The 27,243-nt window shown below is 42.5% G+C and overlaps 1 protein-coding gene across 1 annotated transcript in view; it reads left to right on the top strand.

Moving 5' to 3' along the window:
• The first annotated feature begins 122 nt into the window (after window positions 1-122).
• Window positions 123-27,243, top strand: part of cdc42ep3 (CDC42 effector protein (Rho GTPase binding) 3) — a 211,797-nt gene continuing 184,676 nt past the window's right edge. The window contains exon 1 of the mRNA XM_072551388.1: window positions 123-226. The gene's annotated coding sequence lies outside the window, so the exon portion shown is untranslated. The remainder of the gene's footprint in view (window positions 227-27,243) is intronic.

The raw sequence follows: 27,243 nt of genomic DNA, 5'->3' as shown, positions 1-27,243 counted from the left end.
CAATTTGAAACCCAATCGCCGCCTGCTGTGCCCTCACCTTCACCTTTCCTATAACAACTCGCTGTTATTAGCTCCACTGAGAAAAAAAACAACCTCTCCCTTCATCTGCTGTCATACGCGATTAATAACCGCCCACTCGGAATTCTCTCCTCACGGCCGAAACAGCCGACTTTTGCACTGTGAATGAGAATAGGAAAGCGAAAGTCCATTGAGCACTCACTTTCAGGTAGTTTTTATTTTTAAAAATTGATATCAGAATTGTTGATCTGCCACCGTAAAACGATTATTTCAATTCATTGTTTCTGAAAATATTTACGTGTTTACAACCTATTGCGCAACATTATAGCAGATGACTTTTTTTGCTCCATCCGCCATTCACAATTAATGCTGACGGTTCACTTCTACAGTTCATGTATTTGAAGGGGCGGCTGCGCTTTGATGTTTACTGAATGTGAATTTGCATTCATTTAGCCCTTCATAAGCATGTTAACAAATAAAGTTGGAAATGTAGTTACGTGAAGTATTGGGATAGTGACCAAAAACCCACAGTAGTACGTTTAAGTAGAACCCACTTCCGTGTAAACATCAGAGCCAACACGAAACCTTGTAAGAGTCACCATAGGACCAACCTTAAAATGAGTACTCTAGGCTTCTCTGGTCCTTGACTCTATGCAGGAAAATCATTCCTACTCAAGGTTTGAATTAAAATGGTATCGTTGGGAATGATATTGTGACTGAAGCTGTTTGGGTTACTTGAAATGGCCAAAGTGGCTTATTGGTTGTTCTTGTCATTTGCAAGAAAACAAAAGAAGGGCTCATGCCCGAAACGTCGATGCCCCTGCTCCTTGGGTGCTGCCTGACCTGCTGTGCTTTTCCAGCAACACATTTTCAATATGTTGAAGGTGTTAGCCCCTTGTGTTCTCTGTCTGTGCCATAATGTTTAGACTGATTGATTCTAATCTAAAAAGTGAGATAACAGAGTCTTACATGAATTCATGCAGTTTTTGAGCAAAGTACAATGTAACTTTGCAAGTACAAATTCACCCCACAAACTTATATGTATATGTATGTGTGTGTCTGTCTGTCTGTCTGGGTTGGGGGGTTGACAGTGTGAGAGAGAGAGTGTATATGTGAGTGTAGAATGTCCCAATCTGCGAGGGGGTGCATGTGGGTGTGTGTGTGTCTGGGCTGGGGGGTTGTGAGTGCCTGTGACAGAGAGTGTACATGTGTGTGCGTGAGTGTAGAGTGGTCTAAGTCTCTGAGAGGATGCATGTGAGTGTGTGTGTGTGTGTGTAGTGCAATGGTGGTCACCTGTAAGTGTGGCATGAATGAGGAATGTTCCCAGTTTGACTGGTCCGTGACTGCGTCACTATGGACGTTTCAGCACTCTACAGTAGCATCCCCCACAATGACAGCATTGCGGCAATAGCCTCAGTACTCAACACCAACAACTGCCAATCTCCGAACACCATCCTACAACTCATCCGCTTTATCCTCGATCACAACGTCTTCACCTTTGACAACCAGTTCTTCATCCAGACACATGGAACAGCTATGGGGACCACATTTGCACCCCAATATGCCAACATCTTCATGCACAGGTTCGAACAAGACTTCTTCTCAACGCAGAACCTCCAACCAACATTATACATCAGGTACATTGACGACATTTTCTTCCTCTCGACCCATGGCAAGGAGTCACTGATAAAACTATGCAGTGATATCAACAAATTTCATCCCACCATCAAACTCACCATGGACTTCTCTCGACTATCTGTCTCATTCTTGAACACATGCATCTCCATCAAGGATGGACACTTCAGCACCACACTCTACTGCAAACCCACAGACAACCTCACAATGCTGCACTTCTCCAGCTTCCACCCAAAACATATTAAAACAGCCATCCACTATGGACAAGCCCTACACATACACCAGATCTGTTCAGATGAGGAGGAACGTGACGGGTACCTGGAAGTACTCAGGGATGCCCTCATAAGAACGGGGTACAATGCTCAACTCATCAACCGCCAGTTCTGACATGCCACAGCAAGGAACCGTAATGACCTCCTCAGGAGACAGACATGTGCTACAACCGACAGGGTACCCTTCGTTGTTCAGTACTTTCCAGGAGCTGAAAAACTACGCCATGTTCTTCGTGACCTGCAATACATTATCAATGAGGATGAACACCATGCCAAGACCTTCCCCACACCCCCACTGCTTGCCTTTAAACAACCGCCAAACCTCAAATAGATCATTGTTCGTAGCAAGCTACCCGGCTTTCAGGACAATTCCATACAACCCTGTCATGGTAGCTGCTGCAAGATGTCTCAGAGTGTGGACATAGATGCCACCATTACACGTGGGGACACCTCCCACTATGTATGTAGCAAGCACACATGTGACTCAGCCAACGTTGTCTATCTTATACATTGCAGGCAAGGATGCCGTGAGGCATGGTACATTGGGGAAACCGAGCAAAGGCTACGGCAACGGATAAATGGGCACCGCACAACAATCAACAGACAGGAGGGTTACCTCCCAGTTGGGGAACACTTCAGTGGTCCCGGACATTCGACCTCAGACCTTCGGGTGACCATCCTCCAAGGTGGACCTCGGGACAGGCAGCAGCGAATAGTTGCCGAGCAGAGGCTGATAGCTAATTTCTGTACCCATAGGGAGGGCCTCAAACAGGACCTTGGATTCATGTCACACTACAGGTGACCACTATTGCACTATACACACATACAGACACTCCTACCCACACACACACAGACACATACGCACACAGACACTCACACACACTCCATACTCACACATACATCCTCTCAGAGACTTAGACCACTCTACACACACGCACATACATTAACACTCTCTCTCACAGACACTCACAACCCTCCATCCCAGACACACACAGACACACACACTCTCCTACAGACACACACATGCTCACACTCCCACATGCACCCCCTTGCAGACTTGGGACACTCTACATTCACATATATACACTCTCTCACACACTCCCAACCCCCCAACCCAGACAGACAGACAGACACACACACACACACACACACACACGTATACATAAATGTTTGTGGGGTGAATTTGTACTTGCAGAGTTACATTGTACTTTGCTCAAAAACTGCATGAATTCATGTAAGATTCTGTTATCTCACTTTTTAGATCAGAATCAGTCTAAACATTCACAGACCGAGAACACAGGGAGCTAACACCTTCAACATATTGTCAAGCTAACACCAATCTTTACAGTTAACCTGAGAATGCAACTTTTTAAAAAAAAGTTTTGTCATTTACACATGAAAGAAGTGAAACTATCGTGGTATTCGAACAGATGAAAGACTCAACAAACAACCAAGGTAATTTTCAAGGTATAATTTCAATTACATCACACTGTAAACTTTTGCGATAAATTCTGTGTCTTACAATTGTGTCCTCCACAACCACCTGATGAAGGAGCGGCACTCCGAAAGCAAGTGTGCTTCCAACTAAACCTGTTGGACTATAACCTAGTGTTGTGTGATTTTTAACTTTGTACACCCCAGTCCAACACCAGCATCTCCAAATCATGATTTCCAGAAGATTTGAGTCAAAATGTAAAGGTGTCTTTTTCTTGGTGCTCTAAAATCCGGATTCGAATTATAGGATTATTTAGGTTTAGTTTTATGCTTTTTCAGTTGAAACAGATTTTGTAGCAATCCAGACTGTAAAAACATGGGAATGGGGAAAAGACTGACTCCATCTGTTATGTCGAATTTGGGAAAATGCACCAATTCTCAAGTCGCACTACTCCTGGGGTGACCACAGAAATTAATGATTTAATCAAAAACTTACAAAACTCCTGATTTACTTTTGGAATCATGTTAGCAGAAAACGCTACCCAAGTTCCTGTACTTAACAAGTGTTTATAGCAAGTAAGCAAATTCTACTCATGAGTACACTGTGACCTTTGAGTTTCTACTTATTAAAACTCTGACCATCTTTTAACACTCCTTCACATATAGTCAGACAGACATAGACTAACAAAAAAATTGTTTTATGCGTGGAGAGAAGAAAAATTGGAAAACACAGTTCAATAGCAGGAGTCCAAGGGCTTGATGAAATGTTACTTTTGACTTGCCAGGACTTTGTTTTTCAATCTCCCAGATTATTTCACTGCTTCATAGGAGGCGGAAAGCAATTGGTACACTAACTACAAAGTCGCTTAGTCACAAGTTAAAAACAGTGGTGCACAGTAAGTGGGGGAAGGGGTGGAAAATAATTGACTTTCTTCTGGCTTCAGTCTTTTTATTGCAAAGAGAGGGAGGGAGAAAGAGACTACTAATCCTTCCAGAAGTCAAAGGTTTCTCACTGTATTGTTCATACCCACAAGCTGTTCAGCTACCCGGAAAAGAATCAGAGTTGTCACCACAACAGGTCACAAACTCATCAGCTGCTTGTTACCAGTCAAATCTCAGTTTACATACATCCCTGTGTTGTGCTGTCTACAAACATCTTCCCCCAGAGCTTGAACAAAGTAGCAGTTATAAACATTAAACACATTTTTTTTAAAAATCATTCATAGCATGATGGTGTCACTGACTAGGCCAGCATTTATTGTCATTCCCAATTGCCCAGAGTGCAGGTAAGAGTCAACTACATTGCTGAGGATCTGGAGTCGCACATAAGCCAAGCCAGGTAACGATGGCAGTAGCCTCCCTAAAAGGCATAGTGTACCAGGTAGTTTCATTAACTTGTTTTCAAAAGTGCAGCAATTCTTTATTTTTTTTCCATTTTATTCCACAGTCAAAGATACAGAAAATAAATTGATACACCCTTCACATATCTCACATATACTCAGATTTTTCAGTCAACTGTGAAGCTATGGTGCTTAGCTCTGATCTGGAAGAGTGCACCACAAGGAAATAGCCATCTCTATGATATGGATTTCCTCTTTCAAAACACAGTTTGAGTCTTTGAGTTTGATACAATTGAATCTCCAGAGTTCCAGCAAATATTAATGCCATTAATCAGGATAATTAGCCAATCATATTTAAGTAGTTTCAGGTATATCAAGCCAGGAAGTAACAAGCGTTCATTAGGCATTACTTAAATTTTAGAGAACAATATCAATAATTCTGACATATGGATGAAATTAAGGATATCAAAACTTTTAAAAGTAAATGGATTTTTTATCATTAAAAGATAAATTTATAAAACCAGAAAGATTAAATTAGTTTCTGAGGGCCAGTAAGCTATTGAGCAATAATTATGAACTTAGTACAGGCACACCATTCAAAACCAAGCTACATTCATTCAGCAAAATATCAGGAGGTGATTTTGTAATGGTAATGACACTGGACTAAATCAAGACAAGGGTTCAAATATCACCATTACTGATGGTGAAAGCAAAATTCATTAAAAATCTGAACTAACAAGTTGGCCTAATGGTGCTGGTGTAGGTATTTTCGATTGGTATTAAAAAAGCTTCTGGTTCACTATTTTACGTTGGGAGAGAGATCAGCTGTCCTTAACTGAATTGCCTACATGAGACTCTGGGCCTACAGCAACGTAGTTGACTCTTAACTGCCCTCAGAACAATTAGGGATGGGCAAGAATTGGCCTTTTTCTAATGGGTTTATACTGCAAAATGAACAATGTAAAAGGGTTAAAAATCACACAACACCAGGTTATAGTCCAACAGGTTTAATTGGAAGCAGGTAAGCATACTAGCTTTCGGAGCGACGCTCCTTCATCAGGTGATAGTAAATGGGCAAATGTAAAAGGGCACATTCTTGTCAGTTTAATGGTTGCAGGCTGGATACTTAAACAACACAACAGCATGTGAAGAGGTGTGAAATCATTCATAGCAACTTCCATATTTCAGTGTTCTGTTGCACATGTGTAATCTGCAAATGCACATGTCAGTTTCAGAGGGTTAACAAGAGAGAATGTTGAAAATTTCACCATTACTACCATGACAAAATCCACTGAATTATCAGGTTCTTGTCAGCTCTCTTTGAAAATAATGATGTGGAGGTGCTAGTGTTGGACTGGGGTGGAAAAGTTTTAAAAAATCACACAACGTCAGATTATACTCCAACAGGTTTATTTGAAAGTACAAGCTTTCAAAGCGCTGCTCTTTGTCAGGTAGCTAGTGGAGCAGTATCGTAAAATAGAATTTATAGTAAAAGGTCAAAATGTCACACAACTGATATGATATATTGAACAAACCTAGATTGCTGTTAAGTCTTTAATCAGTTAGAATGGGAATGCAGTTTTCAATTCATTAATATGTAATTCCCAGAACATTTTCAAGTCACAGACCCGAGATAAGTTAAGGTTTTATCTGTATGAAGAAGAATGACGTCTTAGCTCAGACAATGCATTAAAGATGTGAGGTTAGAGTCTGTCTGTATTCCAACTTTTGAGTCAGACTGTTTCTATTTCCAAAATAGGAATTTATAAAATGTCACATTGACTGACAGCCTACATACAGATTGTGTACTTTTTGAAAAAAATAGAAATGTATATATGTGACTCGTCCAACTTTGAATATCTCATATGCTGCAGGCAAGGCTGTCCCGAGGCATGGTATACTGGTGAAACCCAGCAGACGCTGTGACAATGGATGAATAGACACCACACAACAATGGGGGTGCTCCCTCCCAAGGGGGAACACTTCAACTACCAAGGACATTTGGCCTCAGATCTTCGGGTGAGCATCCTCCAAGGCGGACTTCAGGATACGCATCAACGCAGAGTTGATAAGCAGAGGCTAACAGGATGACCTCAACAGGGATCTTGGGTTCATGTCACACTAGAGGTGGTACCACACTATACACTCTTACACATACATTCACACACAAGCACGCATACCCACTCACACAGACCCTCTCTCATGCATACTCCCTCTGTCACTGTATTGTTCACACCCACAATTCACAATCGCGCGCACACCCTCTCACAGTCATATATTCCGTCATACCTGTGCACACACCAAACACTCTCACACACACATGCTCAGATGCACATGTACACACTCGCTCCCTCTTTCACACACACACACACACATTCTCTCTCCCTCTCTCCCTCTCTCACACATACACACACATATAAGTCTTTGGGGTGAGTTTACATTTGCAGATTCATTTTATTTGTTCAAAAAGCACACAATCTGTTGGCAGTCAGTAAATGTGACATTTTATAAACTGCTACTTTGGAAATAGAACCAGTCTGACTCAAGGTTGGGATACAGACATATTCTAACTACACACCTTCAATGCATTGTCTGACCTGAGATATCACTTTTTTTAAAAACCTTAAGTTATCTTGGGACTTGACTTGAAAGAAGTTCTGGCATTTACATATTAATCAATCAAAACTGCATCTCCCCATTCTAAGACTTAACAGCAATCTAGGTTTGTTCAATACATCACATCAATTGTATGACACTTTGATCTTTTACTGTAACTTCTGTGTCCTATGATCCTGCCCCATTAGCTGATGGAGGAGCAGTGCTTCAAAAGCTTATACTTCCAAATAAACCTATTGGACTATAACCTGCTGTTGTGTGATTTTTAACTTTGAAAACCGTGACAGCAAATACAAAAACACAAAATTTACAGACTGGCTCAACCAGAATATCATGACCATCAAACACTGCAACGACAGCTAAATGCTAAGCTAAAATCATTACTATTATTTTTGATGTTGAGAAAGAATTTAACCTTAACTTCTGAGATAAACAAACCTTGAATTTCAAGGAAAACATTTGGTATGGGAGCAGATGTCCAGATTATCTGTTTCTTGATAAGACCACAGCCTTGACTTTTATTCCATATAAACATCTACTGATGTCAATGGGTACTGAGTTCACTAAATCAATTGCTTTGGATTTCAGTATGTTATCTATTTTGGAAGCTGAAAGATATTACATAGATAATAATGTTACAGGCAGAAGAGAGAGACAGATGAAAGTCCTGTTTTCTTACCCCACTACTCCTAAACAGTGTAGTTTACCATTGTTTTGGTAAAGTTAATTTAAAAGTGACATGCAGCAAACTTAGAATTAAACCTTGAGAGTTATTTATTCACACACTCAAGTCCAAAGTGGTCTTCACAGTTTCAAACACACACAATCGCACAAGAACGATACAGGAAAAGAGAGAGTTTTATTTAAATCTTTGAGTTTTCCCCTTTCCAGGTCAACTAGGGAAAGGTAATCAATGCCCAAGTCCCACAACTGAATAAAGGAAAATGAAAATAAAAGTCTAATTATCAATTAATGTGAATGTCAGAGTCTGGTAATAGGATCCTTCACTCAGAAATTAAAGTTGCAGTGAATCCAAATGGCTGAACATAGGAGTTTGGGAAATCCTTCGAAGTTGGAGATGACACAACAAAGTTATGCAGATAGACTAGAAACCAATTTTCTTTCCAGGTGAATACAAGAAGCTTTCCACAAATAGGTATTGAGCACACTTAAACTTTCAGAGAGGCCTAGGTGTTAGCTTAGAGTCATCGAGGTATACAACAAGAAAACAGGCCCTTCAGCACAACTCATCCATGCTGACCAGGTTTCCCTAAATCAATTATTCCTATTTACCTATGTTTCAGCCCTTACCACTCTAAACCTTTCCTATCCACGTACCTGTCCAATACTTTTAAATATTTTAATTGTACCACCTCTGCTACTTCCTCTACTACTTCCTCTGGCAGCTTATTTCTTATAAGCCCTTCAGATCTTTTTAAATCTTTCCTCTCATCTTAAACCCAATCCTTCTAGCCTTGGACTCTCCTACCCTGAGAAGAGACCTTGGCTATCACCTTATCTGTGCCCTTCATTAATCTGTAAACCTTTAAAAGGACACACCTCAGCCTCCTACTTTCCAGATTAAAAAAAAAGATATGCCTGCCTACCCAGCCTCATTGAGTATGGAAACAGACTGTTTGGCCAAATTCACCCATGCCAACCAGGTTTCCCAAACCGAACTAGTCCCAGGTTCTTGCGTTTGGTCCATATTTGTACTTGTTCAAATGTCTTTTAAATGTTGTAATTGTACCCGCCTCTATCACTTTCTCTGGCAGTTCATTCTATATATGTGTCTTATAACTCAAACTTTCCAGTTGCAGTAATATTCTTGTAAATCTGCTTTGCATGCTTGCCAGTTTAATATTTCCTTCCTATAGCAGGGCAACCAAAACAGTATACAGTACTCCAAATATGGCCTTATCATTGTCTTGTACAGCTCTAAAATGACATTCCAATTCCTTTACTCAATAAAGTCTTTTGCTGATCACTTTTCTGGTTTTAAAAGCAGACTGGTTCAAAGATTTAGAGATATATAATTGAAAAGCTTCAAAATGCCCATTGTTGAACCATTTAGATTAACAAATGAGTTTCTAGCCCTCTGGTCAAACTCCATTGAATTCTTGATGCTGGTTGATTTTAGCATCTCCACAGACATAATAGTCAGAATCTTACAAGGGTCTGAGCGACAGACTATGCTGAAACATGTGGCAGTATCATTTGAGAAGTCTGTTGATCATCAATGTCTGTTAATGTCGAGATAATCTCCTGCTTCTATTATGTTTTTTAACAAGCAGGCTGGTGAGATTCTCACTCGACAGCAGCGAGATGTCAATTGATGGAGATTAATTCTTGTTAAACACTTACTTCACACCACAGCTAGCCTAATTAAGATCCAAATTGCCAGCAAAACAAGTTTGCCAAACAAGGTAGACATTGCAAAAACTTGAAAAGGAAGCCAGACCTTTTCTTTCATGGATTTAACTCGCTGCTTGCTGTGGACAGCCTCTATAGTATCTGGAACAAAACTGTAGTCCAGGGCATGATAAGCAGGCACCAGGTGAACGCAACACTCCACATAGACATTGACATCTGCCAACCCATGAAGACCAACCTGGCACTTTTGTTGACTTGCGTTTAAGATGCACCAGCAACCAGCATTGATTTGGATTTGATTTATTTATTGTCATGTCTGCTTAAGTACAATGAAAAGCGTTGCCTTTCAAATAGGATAGGCAGTTTGTAGCAAACAAGGACATACACATCATAGCGTGCTTAGACAGAGTGAGGCATACAGGTTACACTGCACAGGAGGTGCACAAAGCAAGATCAACATTATTTGAAGTTAGAGAGGCCATTCATCAGTCTAACAACAGCAGAGAAGAAGCCATTCTTGAACCTATTTTTACATGTGTTCAAGCTTCTGCATCTTCTGCCTGAGAAAAGAGGTTGTAGGACAGCATTATCAGGATGGGACGGATCTTTGATGATGTTGGCAGCCTTTCTGCAGCAACGAGATGTGTAAATGGAGCCTATGGATGTCAGGTTGGCTTCTGGGCTGTGCTCACAAGCTTCTGTAGTTTCCTCTAGTCCTGGGCAGAGCAGTTGCTGTATGAGGCCATTATCTGCTTAGATAGTATTCTTTCTGTAGTGCATTTGTAGGGGTTGGTAAGAGTCCTTCTGGAAATGCCTAAGTTCCTAAGCCACCAGAGGAAGAAGAGGCTTTATTATGCCTTCTTGACTGTCACATGTATGTGCAAGGTCCAGGACAGGTTAGTTATCATCACTGCTCGGAATTTGACACTCTCGACCCTCTCAATCTCTGTTCTGTTGATGTACATGGAGGCGTGTCCTCCTCCTTAGTTGCTGAAGTCAATGATCAGTTCTTTTGTTTTGCCAGCATTGAGAGAGGGGTTGTCATCATTGCACCACAACACCAGCACTCCATCTCTTTTCTGTATTCTGACTCAACATTGTTTGATATCTGTCCTCCCTTGGTGGTGACATCAGCAAATTTACAGATGGCGTTCGAGATGTTCATTTGGAATTTGGCTGCAAAGTTGTGGGTGTACAGGGAGTACAGTAGGGAGCTGAGAATGCATCCTTGGGAGGCTCTAGTGTTGAGCGTTAGCGTGGAGGAGGTGCAGTTGTCTGTCTTCACTGAGTGTGATCTGTGGGTCAGGAAGCTGAGCATCCAGTTGCAGAGGATGGAGCCGAGACCTAGGTGTCAAAGTTTAGAGATTATTCTGGAAGGGATTATGATGTTGAAGGCAAAGCTGTAGTTGAGGAATAGGAGGAGAAAGTGAGGACTGAAGATGCTGGAGATCAGAGTTGACAGTGTGGTGCTAGAAAAACCCAACAGGTCAGGCAGCATCCAAGGAGCAGAAGAATCGACGTTTCGGGCATAAGAACTTCAACAGGAATGAGGCTTGTGGGCCGGGAGGCTGAGAGATAAATGGGAGGAAGGTGGGATTGAGGGGAAGGTAGCTCACAGACTGTACCAGGCCACACCTCAGGGATGCTCACTTGCTTTCTTAATGCACACTCGCTTAGCACGTATCTGTATGTTCTCAACATCCTTGCCTTGCCTTGCCATGCCATGTCAATTAGCATAGTCACAAAACTTAACAGGAATGCCTTACTGCAAAGCAAACCTTAGGCTAGAGAGCACACGTCTTGTAGAATGGCTCTGAGTGATGTCAATCTAACGCCTACATTGTTGCCCTTGGCAGGTAAGTCTCCAGTATTCAGGCTCTGGGGAAGGGTGCAGTATAATTGTAAAATGGGAGTGGGATGGAGCAGGATTTGCAAGAGAGGATACAATGAAACTTGACTGGAATGTAATGTTGAGGGGGAAGTTGTCATCAACGGTGGCTTCAAGGGGGGAGGCTGTGAATGATTACACCTTGGCATGGTCACCCCTTATGTAGGGGCGGGTGGAAATGACAGGCAGATGCAGCTGCATATAGATAGATTGGTTGGGGATTTGGGGAAGTATGAGGACTAAGGGGTTAATGGAATACGTTGTGAGGAAGTGAATGTTTGAAGCTCACAGGTATGTTCAAGCTGGGACTAGAAATCACTGGAAGAGGAAGATTCATTGTCAACGTCCATTGTGCAGCAAATTGAAAGCATGCAATGGGGAAGAAAATGGCCATGATCTCAAACAGAACGTGAGGTAAGTGCAAAGATCAATAATTGGATTTTTAAAAGGAAAGAAAATTGGTCACAGGCCCATTCAATGTACACACTGGCTGGGTTTGGTGTCATAGCCTTCTCTCCAATTCTCCAGGAAGAGAATACCTCTCCTCTGGACTGTTCTATCCACCGGGAACCTCCGGGTCTTTGCCGGTAAATCTCTGTGCCATTTTCCCCTTCTCTGATATGTTCAGACTCCATTCTTCGTCAAGCAGCGCAGCTTCAGATTGGTTGTGTTTGTCTAAGTGCTCAACAAGCTTCAAAATATGGCACAAGATGTCTGTGTTTCAGCTGATAACCAACGAGTCCCAAGTTGTTTCTGGAATGTTCATGATGATAGGCCAGAAATCGGTCAATAGAGATGTCATAGGGGTGAGTTGGTAAATAATGAGGTGAAATGGGTGAGATGTGGTGAGAAAACTCATTGTGAAAAACCTTCCAAAAATCTCAATACCACTCAAACCTAAAACCTTTTGGGAGTTTCTAGAATTGTGGTCGCATGTGATCTATGGCACCCATTTTAAAGTCAATTTTTTAACTTAAAAAGTATTACTTTTATCATAAAAGACTCTCCTTCTCAATCACACCCCTTGCCTGAGGCATAGTGAGCTCAAGTTAAACCACCAGCAGTCATCTCTCTGTAACCAGACGGAAACCCTTGGTCCTAGAGGAATTTGACACTTTTACCTCTAGCTTAATATAATAATCATGAGTATAACACACTTCAAAAGATCAAGTGACATTAATAAACTAAGAACAATATGGTCTTGAGCCATACACAAAGTTTCTATGTTGACTTGTGACAAATTTACAGTTTACAATGATTGTTTGCAATCATTGGGCTATTGTGACACAGTGCTAGTATCCCTATTTCCAAGCTAGGAGATCTGGGTTCAAGTATCACTTACCCTAGAGGTATACTGCATTTCTGAATAGGTTGATTAGAAGGTATCTAAAATGAATGTTTATAAGACTGTAATAGTTCTTCTTGGATAGAGGAGAGATAAGAAAAAAATAAGTAAATAATCTGCTCCAATTTTCCATCTGGGGGGGAAAAAAGATCACCCAGTGGTTCTGCGCATACTTAAATATTTTGGTAGATGTTATTTCTTCACAGGATTTGGATGTTGCTTATTGCCCACCCCTGATTGGCCTTGAGAAGAGCTGCAATCTGGATTTTTTTTTCGGTTCATGGGTTGTAGACATTTATTGTCCATCCCTAATTGCTCTCGGGGCAGTTCACAGTCAACCACATTGTTGTGGGTCTGGACTCACATAAAGGCCAAACCAGGTAAGGATGAAGATTTCCTTCCCAAAAAGGAGATTACTGGATCAGATGGGTTTTTGCGACAATGGTAGTTGTTTCATGATTGTCATTCGATTAGTTTTTTTAGAAAAGAACTGAATGACTTTATATGGAGATTGGGTAGTTATGAACTCTATTCACAAAGAAAGTTGTCTTTGTTTCTGTCTCACTGACTGGTTGGGAACCAGAGGATTATAGCAGAGGATAATTGGCTAAAAGTGAAGATTGGAAACTAAGGCCTGACACTCACATTTTTTTGGTTCAGTGCGAGTTTCATCAAGTGTGTTAGAGGGATTCCTGCCATAAGGCCTAATGAATTTTCTCACTATATCTCACCAAACTGACCTAATTAACTACTTTCCCCACCCCTATAGCATCCATCACACCCATTTCTGGACCCATCTTACCATATGCTGGAGCTAGAACAACTTGCTACTCAGTAGATATCCAGCAAAAGATCAGCACAGCTTCTAAAATGCCACTGTGCACCTGGATGAATATTGGCATTCTGCAGCTGTCCTGATTAGTCAAGGATGTTTCCAGAATATGTCAGGAAATGGTAAGATGGTACCGCAATGCTCTGACAGGAACCTAAAGGTCACGTTCGAGGGAGGTGGTTCAAAGTTTTTAAGTTTGCAGACGATACAATGATAGGTAGAGGGACAGGTAGCATTGAGGAGGCGGGGAGACTGCAGAAGGATTTGAACTGGTTAGGAAAGCGAGCAAAGAAGTGGCAGATGGAGTACAACGTGGGAAAGAGTGAGGTCATTCACCTTGGTAGGAACAATAAAGGCATGGACTATTTTCTAAATGGGGAGAAAATTCAGACGTCTGAAGTGCAAAGTGTCTTGGGAGCTCTAGTCCAGGATTCTCTCAAGGGAAACTTGCAGGCTGAGTCAACAGTTAGGAAGGCAAATACAACAATGGCATTTATTTTGAGAGAAGTTGAATATAAAAGCATGGATGTACTTCCAAAGCTGTTTTAAGGCTCTGTACTTATAAGGCTGTTGTCAGACCACATTGGAATATTGTGCGCAGTTTTGGCACCCATATCTGAATAAGGATGTACTTGCCCTGGAGCATGTTCAAAGGAGGTTCACAAAAATAGTCCCATGACTGAAGAGCTTAACATATGAGGAACATTTGAGGACTCTGGGTCTATACTTGATGAAGTTTAGAAGGATGAGGGGGGAATCTACTTGAAACTTACAGAATACTGAATGGCCTGGACTGTTGGGAAGATGTTTCCATTGCTGGGAGAGACAAGAAATGAAGGGCACAGCCTTAGTGTAAAGGGAAAACCATTTAGAACAAAAGTAAGGAGAAACTTCTTCAGCCAGAGAGTGGTGAATCTTTGGAATTCAGTGCCACAGAAAACTGTGGAGGCCAGGTCATTGAATTTATTTAAGACAGAGGTGGAAAGGTTCTTGAATGTCAAGGGGATCAAGGGAGAAAGTAGGAGAATGGGGTTGAGAAACTTATCAGCCATGATTGAATGGTGGAGCAGACTGAGTGGCCTAATTTCAACTCCTATTTCTTATAGTCTTAAGGAGAGGAGCCCTCCTCCTGGAGGACCAGCAGACGAGGCTGCAACACCAGACCCTAGCAGCCTGGTCCAAGACTGACACTTAGGCCAGTGTCAGTCCAGAAGAATGGCCAGCAATGCCATGAGAGTCAGTGACTTTCTTGCCTCAGTCAACATAAATGCCACATTCCTCTCTCCCCCAGCACACTCATTATCTCTGTTATTGGTATAAAGACAGCACTCTCTCCATCAATGTCTGTAAAATGAAGGAGCTGGTCATTGACTTCAGGAAGTGGAGTGGAGGACATGCCCCTGTCTGTATCAATCGTGCTGAAGTGGAGGTGGTTGACAGCTTCAAGCTCGTAGGAGTAAATATCACCAACGATCTATCCTGGTCCATCCACATTACAGTCAAGAAAACTCATCAATGCCTCTACCTTCTCAGATGGCTAAGGAGATTCAGCATGTGCACAATGATTCTTACCAATTTTTATTGATGCACCATAGAAAGCATCCTATATGATGCTTCACAACTTGGTATGGCAACTGCTCTGCTCAAGACCATAACAAATTATAGACAGTTGTAAACGCAGCCCAGTCCATTGCAAAAACCAGCCTTCTTTCCATTATCTCTGTCTACTCTTCATATTGCCTCTAGAAAGCAGCCAACATAATCAAAGACCATTCCCAGCCCAACCATCCTCTTCTATTGGGCAAAAGATACAAAAGTTTGAAAAGAATGTAGTAACAGGTTTAAAAAGAGCTTCTTCTCCACTGTTATCAGACTTCTGAATGGACCTTTCATATATTAGACTTGAACTTTCTCTGCATATTCCCGATGGCTGTAACACTATGTTCATCATTCTGTTCTATTACCCTGATGTACTTATGTAAGATATGATTTGTGTGGTTAGCACACAAAACCATACTTTTCACTGTACCTCGGTACATGTGACAACAATGATAAATCAAATCAAATTACTGCACCCAACTCCTACTAGTATTCATGCTCTGCCACTCTCACTTGTGGATATCTTCTGTCTTCCAACCACCACTAACACCACATGCCCTTTGCGTTGCTTCCTCACTCTTTCAGAAGATGTTTCAACCAATTGTACCAACAGTATTAGCTGGGCGATCACTGTCATCTCACTCAATATCTCCCCTTCTCTCATGTTATGGACTAGGCCAGACCACTCAAAACATCCTTAAGCAGTAAGCCCAGACCAGAAATTTGTAATTTATTTTGATAAGTGTACAGTGAAAATTATCTAGATTAAGTTAGCGAGGTTGACTCCTAGATTTAAAACAGACAAAAAATGTATTCACAAAATTACACAATTAAACACAAAGAACAGAATAAAGACTGTTCAGTCTTACAGAACTCAGTCTATCCAAACTAGATCTAAGTATGCTGTTCCGAATATACACAACAGTCCCAATAAGCAAGCCCCCTTTAAAACACTGTACAAAAAGGGCCAGATGCTTACAGGTTGAAGTTAGAAAGGCAGAAGAGAGAGTTTCCACACAGCTCACTATTGAACTCCAATCAGTTCTGGACTGAATTAAACTGCTCAGCTAGAGAGCTGACCACTCCCCTTTCATTCCACAGGTCACTTCTAAAACATGACCACTTTGGCCTGAAGTCTCATCTTTTTACATATAAACAAAAGGCCTCTCAAAATCCTTTTAATCTCTGTACCAAACCAGACTGATTGGAGCCCAGCCTGGTTCATTACCCCTCTGAAAAAAATAAAGGACAAAATACCCTTGAGCCAAGGAACAGCTTTTAGGAAAAAAAAGGACTAGCTTTGAGACACTCTTTACAAGAGAAAACAGCTCACAACCTAACAGAGAGAGTTCATGGGGCACCCAATTTTTGACTGAGGAGAAAATCCTCACCCTTGCAAGAGAAGACCATGGCAGTTGGTGTGTCGCACCAACTGATTAAGTACCATTCTTCATTCCATTGCAGCTCACACATTAACCTCACTGACAATATTACTCATTGCACATAAAACTTGTGTGTCTTGCAGGTAATGCTGTCAGCATTTCAACCAGCTACCCAGTGAAACACTGAACTTCCACCAAAGCTACCTCCTCAGTCCCTAAGGATGCAAACACTGAGGCTGAATGAATCTCCTCCTCATCTCCTCCAGTGTAAACACATCAATCCTACAGGAATCGGAATTGCATGCAGTATTCCAGCTGTGGCCCACACAATGTCCCCTATAGCTCCAACACAACATCCCTGCTCTTATAATCTATGATCTGCATGATAAAAAGCATGGATTATAAGAGCAGGGAGAGCATAGATTAAAGGAGTAGGGAGGTTATGTTGGAGTTGTAGAGGACTTTGGTTAGACCACAGCTGAAATGCTGCGTGCAGCACTGATTACTGTAGGAAGGATGTTTTTGCACTGGAGAGGGTGAGGACCAGATTCACCAGGGTGTTGCTTGGAACAGAGCACTTTGACAATGAAGAAAAACTGAATACACTTGAAGAAGAGATCTTTTGGCCCATCACATCTGTAGTGCCAAAGCTACACTATTTCAGTTTCTTTTTCCAGCACTAAGTGCATAGTCTTGAATGTTCAGTGCAATCATATCTTTCTATAAAATAGGGACTAGAACTGCACACAGTACTCCAACTATGGCTTAACCAAAGTCCTGTACAACTGCAATGCAGCCTTGTTGCTCTTATAATCTGTGCCTTGACTGTTAAAGAGAAGCGTCCCATATGACTTCTTAACTATGCTATGAACCCATCCAGCCACCCTGAGGGATTTGTGGACAAGCAGCCCAAGATCTCTCTGTTCCTCTGAGCTTCTAGATGTCCTACCATTCCTTGAGTACTCCCTTGTTACTTCTTCCAAAGTGCATCACTCACACTTTCAGAGTTAAATTCTATCTGCCACTGATCTGCCCAACTGCCCAGTTTATTTATGTCTTGTATAACCTAAGACCTTCCTTCTCACTGTCAACCACTCAGCCAATCTGCAAATGTACTTTTCATCCCCCCATGTACTCATCTACATTGCTTATCAATATATAAAACATATCTCAAACAATAACAGACCCAGCACTCACGCCTGTGGAATACTAGTGGACACCAGCCTCTCGTCACACAAGCAGTCTTCTACAACTGCTTCTCTGTCTCCTTCCATTAAGCCAATTTTGGATTCAACTTGCCAAGTTACCCTGAATCCCACAAGCAGTTTCTTGTATGGAATTTTGTAAAAGGATCTACTGAAATCTATATAAATTATATCACCGGTCCAACCCTCAAGTACCTCTCCAAAAATTCAAATTCATTAGGCATGACCTCTCTCTGACAAAGACCTGCCAACTCTCACTGATCAAATATTGCCTTGCTAAATGGAGATTTATTTTCTCATACATTGTTATTTTTAAGTTTCCCTACCAGTAATGAGAAGCTTGCTAGTCTATAGTTCCCTGACCTATCTTTACCACCTTTCTTAAAAAGTGGAACCACATTAGCTGACATCCAGTCTTCTGGCACCTCTTCTATGACCAGAGATGATATAAAAATAAGTGGTAGATTTTCTAATCTAATATCAAAGGTGAAAAATACATTGTATCAAAATTGGTGTTATCAATTTGCTTTATATTATTTTTCATTCAATAATGGGGTATGGACATTACTGATTGAGTCAGTGTTTATTGACCATCCCTAGTGGCGTTTAAGAAATTTCTGGTTAGCCTGTGTTCTTAAGCTGCTACAGTCCATTTTGGGTTGGTAGGCCCACAATCCTAATAGGAAAGAAATTCCAGGATTTTGACCCAGCAAAAGTGAAAGGACAGTGAATGGACCGGAGAGAAACTTGTCAGAGGTGATGTTCCATGTATCTGCTGCCATTGTCCTACTGGATGGTTTTTGGTCCTGGTTTTGAAAGATGCTGTCGAAGGAACCTTCTATAGTGTATTTTGTACGTGACACACACTGCTGGTACTGAGAGTTAGTGGTGGAGAGATTAAAAGTTTCTGGATGTGGTGTCAATCTAGTGAGCTGCTTTATCTTAGATTGTGTCAAGCTTATTGAGCGTTGTTAGAACTGCATTCAAGATCTCATTGAATGGCAGAGCAGACTCAATGGGCTGAATGGCCTACTCACACTCCTATGTTTTATGTTTTATGGTTAAGGCAAGTGGAGAGTGTTCCATTATACTCCTGACTTTGCCTTGTAGATGGCTTTGGGAAGTTAGGAGGTGAATTACTTGTCGCAGGATTCCAAGGATCTGACATACCCTTGCAGTCACAGTAAGTTTATGGCTATTCCTGTTAATTTCTAGTCAGTGTTAACTCCCAGGATATTGAGAGTGGAGATTCAGTGATGGTAATGCCATTGAATGTCAAGGGCGATGATAAATTGTCTTTTGTTGGACATGGTTATCACATTGGCACTTTTGTGGTATGAATGTCACTTGTCATTTATCAGCACAAGCCTGGATATTTTCCAGATCTTGCTGCCTTTGGACAAGACTGCTTCAATATTTAAGGAATCTCTAATGCTACTATTGTTGGCAGTCATCCACAAAGTTCCTTGGGAAGGGAAAGTCATTGATGAAGTGGCTGAAGATGGTTGGGCCTAGGACAATATCCTTGAGGCTATTCTGTAGAGTTGTGGTGGAACTGAGATGACTGACCTTCAACTCCCACAATAATCTTTATTTGTGCTAATGATTACTCCAACCTCCCTATGATTTCCATTGACAGTAGCATACTAGTTCAAATGTTATCAAGGACAGTCATTCTCACTTCCCCTCTGGTCTTCAGCTCTTTTGTTCATGTTTAAACCCAAGCTGTAATGACATCAGGAACTGCTTGGTCCTTGTGGAACCCAAACTGAGCATCAGTGAACAGGTCATTGCTAAGAAAATGCTGCTTGACAGCACTGTTGATCACCCTTTCTGTCACTTTACTGACGACTGAGAGTAAACTGATCAGATGGTAATTGGCTGGGTTGGATTTGTCCTGCTTTTCATGTTCAGAACATACCTGGGTATTTTTCCACATTGTTAGGTAGATGCCAGTGTTGTAGTTGTACCAAAATAGCTTGGCTAGGAAGTAGCAAATTCTGCAGCATAAGACTTCAGTACTATTTCCAGAATGTTACCAGGGTACTAGCAGCCTTCAGTCATTTCTTGATATCACACCAAGTAAACTGAGAAAAGCTAAAGACAGACATCAGTGATGCTACAGACCTCTGGAGGAGACTAATTTGGATCATCCACTTATTATTGCAAATGCTTCAGCATTTTGAATTGATGTGCTGGGCTTTCTCATCATTGAGGATGGGGATACTTGGAATCCTTCTCCACCAAAGAGTTTAATTGTTTACCAAAATTCACAACTGGATGTGACAGGAGTTTAGAGCTTATATCTGGTCCGTTGCTTGTGGAATTGCTCAGACCTATCTATCACTTGTTGCTGTTTATCTGTTTGGCATGTAAGTAGTTGTGTGTTGTAGCTTCACCAGGTTTACACCTTCATATTAGATGCTTCTGTTGGTATGTCCTCCTGCATTCTTCACTGAATCAGAATTGATCACTTGGGGAATATGCCAGGCCATAAGGTTGCAGATTGTGTTTGAATACAATTCTGCTACTGATGGCCCATATCTCCTTGAAATCCAGTCTAAGTTGCTAGATTTGTTCAAGACCTAAATTAAAACAAAGAATAGCGGATGCTGGAGATCTGAAACAAAAAAAAAGTTCTGAACAAGGGTCACAGGACGGGAAGCATTAACTCTATTTTCTCTCAGATGCTAGCAGACCTTCCTAGTTTTCAAGCAATTTCTGTTTTTGTCTGTCCAATGTCTATCCTATTTGGCATGAAGATAGTGCCACACAACATGATGGAAGGAATCTCAATTGTGAAGATTAGATTTTCTCTTCACAAGGACCATGCAGTGGTCCCTGCTACTGATACTGTCATGGACAGATGCATCTGTGGCAAGCAGATCTGTGAGTATGGGCTAAAGTATAATTTCCCCTCTTGTAGGTTCCCTCGTCACCTGCCACAGACCCAGTCTCACAGTGATGTCCTTTATAGGGTCATCGACTCATAGAGCATGGAAACAGATCCTTTGATCCAACCAGTCCACACAAACCATGTTCCCAAACTAAACTAGTCCCATCTGCCTGCGCTTGGTTCATATCCCTCCAAACCCTTTTCTTTTCATGAATTTATCCAAATGTCTTTTAAACATTGTAACTATACCTGCATCTACCACTTTCTCCTGCCAGTTTATTTCACACACGATTTGGAAAAATGTTGCCCCCATATGCTTTTTAAATCTTTCTTCTCTCACCTTAAAAACATGCCCCCTAGTTTTGATCTCCCTCCACCCAAGAGAAAAGACGTTTGTCATTCACCTTATCTATGCCCTTCATGAGTAAACCTCAATAAGGTCATCCCTCATCCTCCTGTGCTCTAGTGAAAAAAGTCCCAGCCTTTCCAGTCTATTGTTATAATTCAAACCCTGGTAACAACCTGGTAAACATTTTCTGAATCCTCTCCAGTTTAATAATCTCTTTCCCATAAGAATGTGACCAGTCCTCCAGAAGAGGCCTCACCAATGTCCTGTAAAACCTCAACATGACGTCCCAAATACTATATTCAGAGGACTGAGCAATGAAGGCAAACCTGGTAATCACCTTCTTAACCAACCTGTCTACCTGTGATGCAAATTGCAAACAATTCTGAACCTGAACCCCTAGGTAAGTCTGTTCTACAACACTACCTAAGGCCCTAGATCAATTTGTAATCTTAGGTAACCTTCACTGTGCACTGTACCACCAATTTTGCAAAACTTTAGGAAGCTTGCAAACTTCCTAATCACGCCTCCTATATTTTCATCCAAATCGTTTATATTAATGAGAAACAAAAGTGGACTCAGTACCAATCCCTGTGGAACACTGCTAGTCACAGGCCTCCAGTCTGAAAAACAAACCTCCATTGCCACCCTCTGTCTCCTACCATAAAGCCAATTTTGTATCTAATTGGCAAGTTCACCCTGAATCCCATGTGACCTAACTTTACTAGTTCGTCTACCATGTGGAACTTTGTCAAAAGCTTTACTGAAGTCCAAGTAAACAATGTCTACCACTTTGCCCTCCTCAATCCTTTTGGTTACTTCATTAAAAGACTCAATCAAGTTTGTGAGACTTGATTGTCTTTGCACAAGACCATGTTGACTATTCCTAATCGATCCCTGCCTCTCCAGATGCATGCAACTTCAGAACTGAACCAGATTAAGTCAGTAGTGATTCTGTTGAGGCATTCTTGGTAATGGACATTGAAGTGATCAATTGAGTAAATTCTACATCCTTGCCCCCCTAAATACTTCCTCTAAATAGTATTTAACACGGATGAGTACTGATCATCATTTTCTCTATCAACAGTGGCCTAACCAATGTCCTGTACAGCTGCAACATGACCTCCCAACTCATGTACTCAATACTCTGACCAATAAAATAAAGCATACCAAATGCCTTCTTCACTATCCTATCAACCTGCAACTCCACTTTCAAAGAGTTATAAACCTGCACTCCAAGATCTTTTTGTTCCCCAGGACCTTACGATTATATTGCATTCAATTCTGGTCTCCTTCCTATCGGAAAGATGTTGTGAAACTTGAAAAGGTTCAGAAAAGATTTACAAGGATGTTGCCAGGGTTGGAGGATTTGAGCTATGGGGAGAGGCTGAACAGGCTGGGGCTTTTTTCCCTGGAGCGTCAGAGGCTGAGAGGTGACCTTATAGAGGTTTACAAAATCATGAGGGGCATGGATAGGATAAGTAGACAAAGTCTTTTCTCTAGGATTGGAGAGTCAAGAACTAGAGGGCATAGGTTTAGGGTGAGAGGGGAAAGATATAAAAAAGACCTAAGGGGCAACATTTTCACACAGAGGGTGGTACGTGTATGGAATGAGCTGCCAGAGGAAGTGGTGGAGGCTGGTACAATTGCAACATTTAAGAAGCATTTGGATGGGTATATGATTAGGAAGGATTTGGAGGGATATGAGCAGGGTGCTGGCAGGTGGGACTAGATTGGGTTGAGATGTCTGGTCGGCATGGACGCGTTGGACTGAAGGGTCTGTTTCCATGTTGTACATCTCTATGACTCTAACCTGCTCAAGGGTTTTATGCACACATTGACTTTCAACTTGAAAGCTGTTGCTGTGCACAGACCTCAGAGATTTGCAAAGCAGAAAATAAAATTTGGGGAAGGTAGGTACTGATCCATCAGCTGAGGGGAGTGGGGCCATTGTTATGTCATCATCAGCAGGGGTTACCTTGTCCATGTTCTACCTGATGCCATTGGACCTAATGGAAACTGGAGTCAATATTGCCGACTTCCAGGGAAAACCTCCCACCATTGTATACCATTGTGCCATACTGTGCCAATGAGGTAGGACATATCCAGGGATGGTTATGCTTTTGTCTGGACTTCATGTACACAGTATGATTGCATGAGTATTTCTATGTCAGCGTGTTATTTGGCTAGTCTTGGCAGCCCTGGGGATTGGCACAATGTCCCAGATATTGGTCGGGACTTTGCAGGGTTGAATTTTTCATTTTTGTTTCTGGAGCCTTGGTCCAGGTGGTCTGCCCAGTTTGTTTCTTTGACCACCTCAACCTCTCCACCCCTCTCACCCACTCCAACCTCTCACCCTCGGAACGTGCAGCCTTCCACTCCCTCCGCTCCAACCCCAACCTCACCATCAAACCGGCAGACAAGGGAGGCGCGGTGGTAGTTTGGCTCACCGATCTTTATATTGCTGAGGCTAAACGCCAGCTCACAGACACCTCCTCCTACTGCCCCCTTGACCATGACCCCACCTCCCACCACCAAACCATCATCTCCCAGACCATCCATAACCTCATCACCTCAGGGGATCTCCCATCCACCGCCTCCAACCTCATAGTCCCACAACCCCGTACCGCCCGTTTCTACCTCCTCCCCAAAATCCACAAACCTGACTGTCCCGGCCGACCCATTGTCTCAGCCTGCTCCTGCCCCACCGAACTCATTTCTGCATACCTTGACACACGGTCCTGTCCCCCTTAGTCCAAGAACTCCCCACCTACGTTCAGGACACCACCCACGCCTTCCACCTCCTCCATGATTTTCGCTTCCCCGGCCCCCAATGCCTTATCTTCACCATGGACATCCAGTCCCTATACACCTCCATCCCCCATCACGAAGGCCTCCAAGAACTCCACTTCTTCCTTTCCTGCCGTACCAACCAGTACCCTTCCACTGACACTCTCCTTCGACTGACTGAACTGGTCCTCACTCTTAACAACTTCTCCTTCCAATCCTCCCACTTCCTCCAAACCAAAGAAGTAGCCATGGGCACCCGCATGGGCCCTAGCTATGCCTGCCTCTTCGTTGGATATGTGGAACAGTCCATCTTCCACAGCTACACTGGCACTACCCCTCACCTTTTCCTCCGCTACATCGATGACTGTATTGGCGCTACCTCATGCTACCATGAGGAGGTTGAACTGTTCACCCACTTTACTTCCACCCCGACCTCAAATTTACCTGGACCGTTTCAGACTCCTCCCTCCCCTTCCTAGACCTCTCCATCTCTATCTCGAACGACTGACTCAACACGGACGTATACTATAAACCGACTGACTCCCACAGCTACCTAGACTACACCTCTTCTCACTCTGCCCCCGTAAAAACGCCATCCCATATTCCCAATTCCTTCGCCTTCACCGCATCTGCTCCCAGGAGGACCAATTCCAATACCGAAAAACCCAGATGGCCTCCTCCTTCAAAGACCGCAATTTCCCCTCAGACGTAGTTGACGATACTCTCCACCGCATCTCCTCCACTTCCCGCTCCTCTATCCTTGAACCCCGCCCCTCCAATCGCCACCAGGACAGAACCGCACTAGTCCTCACCTACCACCCCCCAACCTCCCGGTACATCGGATCATCCTTCGTCATTTCCGCCACCTCCAAACGGACCCCACCACCAAGGATATATTTCCCTCCCCAACCCTATCAGCGTTCCAGAAAGACCACTCACTCCGCGACTCCCTTGTCAGATCCACACCCCCCACCAACACAACCTCCACTCCCGGCACCTTCCCCTGCAACCGCAAAAAATGCAAAACTTGTGCCCACACCTCCCCCCTCACTTCCCTCCAAGGCCCCAAGGGATCCTTCAATATCCATCAAAAATTCACCTGCACCTCCACACACATCATTTACTGCATCCGCTGCACCCGATGTGGCCTCCTATACATTGGGGAGACAGCCAATTTGCGGAACGTTTCAGAGAACATCTCTGGGACACCCGCACCAACCAACCCAACTACCCCGTGGCTGAACACTTTAATTCCCCCTCCCACTCCGCCAAGGACATGCAGGTCCTTGGCCTCCTCCATCGCCAGACCATGGCAACACGACGCCTGGAGGAAGAGCGACTCATCTTCCACCTAGGAACCCTCCAACCACACAGGATGAATACAGATTTCTCCAGCTTCCTCATTTCCCCTCCCCCCACCTTTTCTCAGTCCCAACCCTCAGACTTAGCACCGCCTTCTTGACCTGCAATCTTCTTCCCGACCTCTCCACCCCCACCCCCTCTCCGGCCTATCACCCTCACCTTAACCTCCTTCCACCTATCGCATTCCCATAGCCCCTCCCCCAAGTCCCTCCTCCCTACCTTTTATCTTAGCCTGCTTGGCACACCCTCCTCATTCCTGAAGAAGGGCTTATGCCCAAAGCGTCGATTCTCCTTCTCCTTTGATGCTGCCTGACCTGCTGCACTTTTTCAGCAACACATTTTTAAGCTCTGATCCCCAGCATCTGCAGTCCTCACTTCCTCCGATAGTCTGTGTTGTCAAACTACTTATTCAGCTCCCAATCTTGAATGAGTTGAAAGACTGATGCCATTGCTTTTGGTCCCAGCTCTATATTCCATTCCTGAGTCACTGATTCCATCTCATTCCTTGGCCCTTGTCTCAGGCAGAACTGTTTGAAACCTCAATTTGACAGACAGCTGAAATTCTGACTCAATATGCTTTGTATTATAAAAACACATACATCCAGCTTCTACAATAACAAATTGTATTTATTTAATATATTTAACATAGTAAAATATCCAAAGGCACTTCAAATGGAGCAGACGTCAAGAGAGTGGAGAGCGTCAAGCTCCTAGCAGTGATGATAACTGACAGCCTATCCTGGACTTCCCAGGTAGATGCAATGGTCAAGAAGGCACAGCAAAAACTCTTCTTCCTCAGGCGGCTCAGAAAATTTTGCATGTCCATTAGGATCGTCACCAACTTTTACAGTTGAAAGTTGCATATAGGTTGAATATGGCAATTGCTATGCCCGGGACCATAGTAAACTACAGAAGGTTGTGTGCATAGCCCAGACCATCAAAGAAGCCAGCCTCCCACCCATTTACACAGCTCGTTGTTTTGGAAAGGCTGCCAACATCATCAAAGACCCATCACACTCTGGTAATGCCCTTCTACAACTTCTTCCATCAGGCAGAAGATACAGAAGCTTGTGCACACACACCAGCAGGTTCACAAACAGCTTCTTCCCTGTCATTATTAGACTGATGAATGGACTCTCTAACTTCAAATAATGCTTATCTCGCTAATATTGATCTTGCTTAATGCGCGCCCTGTGAAGACATAACCTGTATGCCTCTAAGTTTCTTTTTCACCCTATGATCTGAATGTTCTTGCTTATTATGATCTGCCTGTACTGCTTGTAAGCAAAGCTTTGTAATGTATTTAGGTACACGTGACAATAAATAAACCAAATCAAAAGAAACGGAGCAGAATCAGACAGAAATTGACACAAAGCTAAAGGACAAATCAGGACTGGTGAGCAAATCTATCGGTATAGAGTTAATCTTTAAGGAGATTCTTAAAAGAGTAGGGAAAGAGAGGCTTAGAGATAGAATTCGAGAACTTAGGGCTAAGATGACTGAAAACATGGTAACCAATAATGTTGTGAAAGGGGTTTACGGGAGGCAGATTTCAGCTCAGTGAGGCCGTGGAGACACAAACACAGCATGAGAATTTTTAAATCAATAAATTGGTGAACCAAAGGCAAACGTAGGTCACTCAACAGAGGTGTAACGGGTGAATGAGACTGTGCAATTTAAAATATGGGTTATAGGTTTTAAATCACCTTGAAACATAGGAATAAAATAAATAATTAGCTCTTTGATCCTTTTCTGCTAATGAATCATGGCTGATTTGAGACCATATCATTTTGTCCATATCTCATTGTATATTTGTTTACCGAAATCTGTCAAACTCAAATTTAAAGTAAGTAATTGGATTAGTATTAATTATTTTTTGTGGAAAATAATCTTAAATTTCTACTGTCGAC

The sequence above is a fragment of the Chiloscyllium punctatum genome, chromosome 3 (genome assembly GCF_047496795.1).
Source record: "Chiloscyllium punctatum isolate Juve2018m chromosome 3, sChiPun1.3, whole genome shotgun sequence".
Taxonomy (NCBI): Eukaryota; Metazoa; Chordata; class Chondrichthyes; order Orectolobiformes; family Hemiscylliidae; genus Chiloscyllium; species Chiloscyllium punctatum.
The sequence above is the reverse complement of the archived record's forward strand: the minus strand, read 5'-3'. Positions and strand labels throughout refer to the sequence as shown.